General features: G+C 40.2%; 1 protein-coding gene across 1 annotated transcript in view; it reads right to left on the reverse strand.

Moving 5' to 3' along the window:
- The window catches only part of Rbks (ribokinase), a gene marked incomplete at its 5' end in the record, with an annotated part of 12003 nt that overhangs the window by 5085 nt on the left and 712 nt on the right, over positions 1 to 6206 (reverse strand). The gene's annotated exons all lie outside the window — the stretch shown is intronic.

Consider the following 6206-nt stretch of genomic DNA (forward strand, 5'->3'; position numbering starts at 1 on the left):
GTAATATATATATACATATATATATATGTAAATGAACTCATGTCATACAATGCCCATGGAGGTCAGAAGACGGCACTGGATTCTTTGGAACTGGAGTTATGAATGGTTGGTGGGGGGTTTCTGGGACCTGAATCCAGGTCCTCTGTAAGAGTAGTCAGTGCTCTTGACTGGTGAGTCATCTCTCTAGCCTCAATAGTTATCATTTTAGACAAGGTGTATTTATAGCCATTTAGTAAGAGAAATCCCTAAGTGCATTACCAGATTTAGTATCTACTAAACTACAGATATAGAAAAATTTGAAATCTCAGTCTTCATGATAGCCCAGGATAAATTCCTTCTTACATCCATTTTCTCTCTCTTTTTTTTGTCTTTTTGAAGCAAGGTCTTCCTGTAGCCCCAGCTGTCCTGGAACTCACTATGTAGACCAGGCTGGCCTTGAACTCACAGAGATCTGCCTGCCTCTGCCTCCCAAGTGCTGGGACTACAGGCGTGTGCTACCACGCCTGGCTTTCTCTCTATTTTTCAAAATGGGCTAGAGAGATGATTTAGCTGTTAAAGGCTCAGGCTCACAAACTATAAACATTTTGGTCTGTTTTTTACTTTGCAACATTTCAGCTTCAAGGGCAAGCATCAACACTTACAACCAACATGATCGTATAGTTAAGGTGGGGCAATAAGAACATTAAAGAAAAGCAAAAGTGAGGTAACCAAAGGCCATGTATGATGTGGGTGAATTGGTGGACATTTCTGTGGGTTACTTTGAGTGCTTAGTTGTGGTTAGTCCATAAATCCATTTTTCCAGGAAAGAAAAAAGAGATGCCAGGAAAGAACCAACTAAGGATTCAAAATTTTCCTAGTAGTAACAGTATGTAGGAAACTGAGGTATGAATGCATATTTTGTATATCCATGCATGTCTCCAAAATAGATCACAGTTACCCATGCCAACATATATGCACAATGTCTTCCATTTTTGGCTCCTGGGAACATGATAATTAGATTGAGAAAGGAAGAAAAATTCAGTCAGAGACTATGTGCTTACTCACAGTAGGCAACCATAAGAGAAGGATGGATGGAGACAGCAGAGAGAGGGGATAGAATGTCACAGCCATCACACTGGTGGAAGTGTTTTCAAAGGAGAGAAGTAAGGCTCAGAGATGAGGCTGTATGTTATTCCATTTGCAGTGAGCTCCCACTTTCTGACAACAATTATCTAGTAGTCAATAGTCAATTAGATTGGCTGAACCCTTTTTTCAACCCAGGTCCACTGACTCACATTTTAAATAATCCCACCTGACTAGACCTGTTGAGCAAAATCCTGTAGCTGCAATTCTCAGAGACTTTCCCAGAACAATGGTTACAAACTTGGTTACACAACAGCATCACTAGGAGAGCCTGTTCAGATGCAGGATTTCTAGGCTCCACCTCCAACCCGCTAATTCAGAATCTCTGGGGGTAAGATCAGGAAATTTGCACATTCACAAGTTCTCTAGGCAGCTCACACATAGCTAGCTTGGCAGTGACACATTCCACAGTCCTGGGGAGATGCTAATCAGCACATGGCTGATGGAAATGGTCCACTCCTGCAACCTGTGTGCCTACTTCAGCACCTTTCTGGGTCTCAACATTTTGGTTCGGTGAGTAGTCTTGCCTAGGATTCCCACATTTTTGTTATTTTAGACTCCACAATGTCCTCCCACATAAATTCTGTTTTATTTTTGGCTGCTTAGATTTTTTGTATAGTGCAATTGTGTGGCTTAAATTAGAAAATGAATGTAAAAGTCACATGTAAACTTTAAGTATTGTCCAAATGTAAGGGATTATTACTGTTATTATACTGCCCTTTACGTACAGCTGACACCCCCGCTATCCACCCATCTCTTCTGCCTTCTGTTGGAATGTGTAGCCCACCAACAGCCTCTCAGTGATTCTCTCATGTCTTTTAGAGATGTCAGCTATATGTAAAGGTTCTCAGTGTCCAGAATCCTAACAGTCACTTGCTTTTTAGATTTTCTGAATAGCACATTGTTTTCTGTTTTCCTCAAGCGTTAAACTGAAATGCAATTGCTCACCTAGTGTGATCCTCAAGCCTGCTCTCCTTAGCATTTGAGCATAGGTACTCTAACAAGATACAAAATGGCAGGGTGAAGTCATTCCTAGAGAAGTTCCTTTTGGTTCCTCCAAAGATTCAGGATCTAGTAAATTCTTTTCTATACATATCCTATAGAAGTCCACAGCCATGTGACTGTGAAGCACAATAATGCTTGTGCTGCTGCTTGTGACAGAAAAAACAAGGGGAAACCTACATATCTATCGAAGGGGTTGGTTACAGAACTGGATTGGGTCCTCTTTCTCTCTGATACACCTGATATGAAGCAGCTAAAGGGAATGAACTCATCTCTGTTTTGTCAGAGAAAGATTTCTGTACTTTATAACTGAAAAAGGCAGTCTTGGGCTGGAGTGATGGCTCAGCAGTTAAGAGCCCATTCTGCTCTTGCAGAGGACCCAAGTTCAGTTCCCAGTACCCACATCTGGAGGTTCACAACCACCTGGAACTCCAGCACCAGGGGATCCAATGCCTCTGGCCTTTATGGGCACCTGTACTCATGTGTACCTACTACCCCCATACACATAATCTAAAATAATAAAAAATCACTTGTAAAGAAGGCAGTCTTGTACTAATTCTTCCTTTTAAAATAAAACAAAGCATAACTATATGTGCATTTATATTTATATTTATATTTTTGCATAGAAGAGAAAAAGTCTGAGTGGTTACTCACTAAACTAGTAAGTGATTAGTTACAAAAGACTGATGGGGGGCTGGAGAGATGGTCCAGAGGTTAAGAGCATTGGTTGTTCTTGCAGAGGACCTGGGTTTGAATCCCAGCACCCACATGGCAGCTAACAACCGTCCAACTCCAATTCCAGGGGATCTGAAGCCCTTTTCTGACCTCTGTGGGCAATGCATGACACAGGTGCACTTGCACGCAAGCAGGCAAGACACTCATACACATAAAATTAAAATAACAAATAAAATATTTTAAAGAAGACTAATGGGAACAAATCTGAGTATAGATTAAATGTTGTGCTTCATAGAGAGATTGCATTTTAAAAACATTCATAGCTTCATTCATCAATAAAAAATGATATATACTTGGTTTAGTAGTGGAAGTTAGGCACTAGTAAGTTGGGGCACAGATGAAATAATATCAACATGGTCTCAACAATTGTGGAAGCTAAATTGATGGTATGTATGGGTTTACCATACTATTCTCCATATGTCCATATTTTTGAAATGTTCTACAATAAAAGCAAATGTTAAAGAAACAAAAACATAGCCTGGTGTGGTGGTGCACACCTTTAATCCTGGCACTTGGGAGGCAGAGGCGGGCAGATCTCTGTGAGTTTGAGGCCAGCCTGGTCTACATAGTGAGTTCCAGGCCAGCTGGGGCCACAGGGAGACCCTGTCTCAAAAAAGAAGAAAGAAAGAAAAAGAAAAAAGAAACAATTATATTGTGTTTTAGATATCAGTGTAGCTAGAATGAGGAATTCTCTAATTTAATTATTATAATATTGCATGGAATCAACCAAATCTTATTTGCCTGTATTTACTGGGAAATACAGTAAATTCTTACCACAATAAATTCTTATTCTTACCACAGTAACTCTTTATAAAGGCTTAGTGTCTGATATATTGGTTTATAGTAATTTAATTTAAGGCCAAAGTGAAAATGCTATAAAGAAATCACTCTTTTTGGCTCCCGCTTCTATAAATAAACAGAAATCCTTCACCAGGATGAAGAAACGTACAGAATGAGTAAACACAGGTAATTAATCAAAGAGAAGTGAAATTTATAATACATAAGATGGAAAAGATGATGTCATCTGGGGACCAGGCAAAACTAGAGACCCCGCTGTACCACCCAGTGACTCGGAGCTGCAGAGGGGACTGACAACACCCAACAGTAATTATCCTTCATTACAATGTGAGATGGACTAAACTGGTTATCTTGACCACACACCAATGGCCAACGCAGTAATGTTGAGGAAGAACTGGTGAGGCCTCGGGGAGCAGCTGGGCAGACGGGGAAGTTGGGCGGAAGCACTGAATGCTGCTGCCATGGAAAAGAGGAGCTGGACAGTTAAGAAGGCCCTAAGACTAGTAGACTAGTTCAAAGAAACAGGACTAAAATCGCTCCAAGCAAAAGAACTATGAAAAAAGTGAGATGCCCCAAACATCAGCTTGGCTGTCTCTACACTGCAGGCTGTTTTATTTTTTTGGCCAATTGAGCAGCAAAATAGCTTCAAGGTTGGCCCATGTGTGGGACAATATTATTGTGAAAGTCAAGGTGGCCAGCCAAGAAGTTCAGTTTGCCAAATGGAAAAAGGCTAAAGTGGCATTAAAAGATACTTTATATCATACCTAGGATTTAATCTTGGCGATCTTACAATCTCAATTATTTATAATTGTTCCTGTAATGTTCCATTTGCTTTGAAATGGATATAAAGACCAGAACCAACATGCATAATTTCATCACCAGCAGCTGCAGGATCAGCTCTGCAGTGGGTCTACCTTACTGCACAGTGACCTAGTAGGACTGGGGCATGCAGGGACTACTTTTTTTTTTTAACATCGTTGATGCTATTTGTTTTAGAATCAATGCTTTCATTTTGGTAAAATTGGGGGTGGGGTTAAGACAATATATTCAAAGACTGAGGGAATGCAATTTAACAACTGATAGATTATCTAGTTATATACTATATATTTGCTATTTGTAAGGGGTATAAGAGAAGTGTAATTATAAACTCAGATTACAACAGAGACAGAAAAATGCTGGTCAGCACAATGCTGCCTCATGGGGCAACAGGCAAACAGAGTGTAACAGGTCACTAGGTTTGCCTGCTCTGCTCTGTGATCAATCCATGGTGTCATCAGTGGTATGTTAGAGTCTGATTCTCTTGTACAGCAGAAGACATGGAGGTCTGGAGTAAGCAACTTTCTTCATTGAAGTGCCCCCTATTTGCTAAGGGATTGATTCCAAAGTTAATGTCTTCTTCACGATCCCTAAACTCTCATTTCATACCATTCATGTCTGAATGGGAATGAAGCACTAAAACACACACACACACACATTCTTCACGATCCCTAAACTCTCATTTCATTATACCATTCATGTCTGAATGGGAATGAAGCACTAAAACACACACACACACACACACACACACACACACGCATGCACATTCAATGCAGAATCTACGCTGCATCTGGCTGGTATCTACCAATAGGGGCCAGCTGCCTGCCTGGAGTTCTAGACAGAGGTGGATGGATGAACATCCACACCAGTGTCTTCTCTGTTTACCGTGCAGCACAATCACTCAGAGATTAGGCTTCATGCTAGACAGTATTAAAATTTGTGGACTTCACTTTTCTGGAGATGCTCTTCACAAAGGCTCATTTCCTCGACATCAATAGCATGTGCAGTTTCTTTTTAAAAGTGTGGTTTAGGAAGCAGCATTTTGTTGTTGAGTCTGAAACCCTGTAGTCCATACTTATTAGAAGCGAGATGTTGATTCAGGCTAGTTTCAAACTACATAGCTGAAAATGACCTTGAACTTCGATCTTCCTGTCTCAGTCTCCCAGGCGCTAGGACTATAAGCTTACCTACCATGCCTGGCTTATCATAGGATTTTCTGAGGATAAAATGTATTAGGAGGAACTTTCCAAGTTATAAGCTATAAACTACATATAAACGCAAGCTATGTGTCTTATTACACAGCAGCTGCCCTTATCTTGGTTTTGCTTTCCACAGATTGAGTTACCCATGGTCCTGAAACCAGTGCCTAAAAATATTAAGTGGGGAAATCTGAGAAATTACAATTCATAAATTTTAAATTGCACAGTATTCTGAGTCATGTAGTATAATTTTATGCTATTGTGATCAATTACCCCCTGGGATATGTATCATCCTTCTGTCCAGCCTACCTACCTTATACATGTGACCTGCTGTTTGTTGTTAGCTACTTAGTAGCTATACTGGTTATCAGATGGATTGTTCAGGTAGTGAAATGTTGGTATTCAAGGAACCCTTATTTTACTCAATAATGACTCCAAGGTACAGAAATAGTGAGGTTGGGAATTCAGATATGCCAACAATAAGTTATAAAGTGCTTCCTTTCAGTGAAAAGGTGAAAGTTCTTGACTTAATGA

The sequence above is a fragment of the Nannospalax galili genome, unplaced genomic scaffold, assembly GCF_000622305.1.
Source record: "Nannospalax galili isolate Female #2095 unplaced genomic scaffold, S.galili_v1.0 scaffold8548, whole genome shotgun sequence".
Taxonomy (NCBI): Eukaryota; Metazoa; Chordata; class Mammalia; order Rodentia; family Spalacidae; genus Nannospalax; species Nannospalax galili.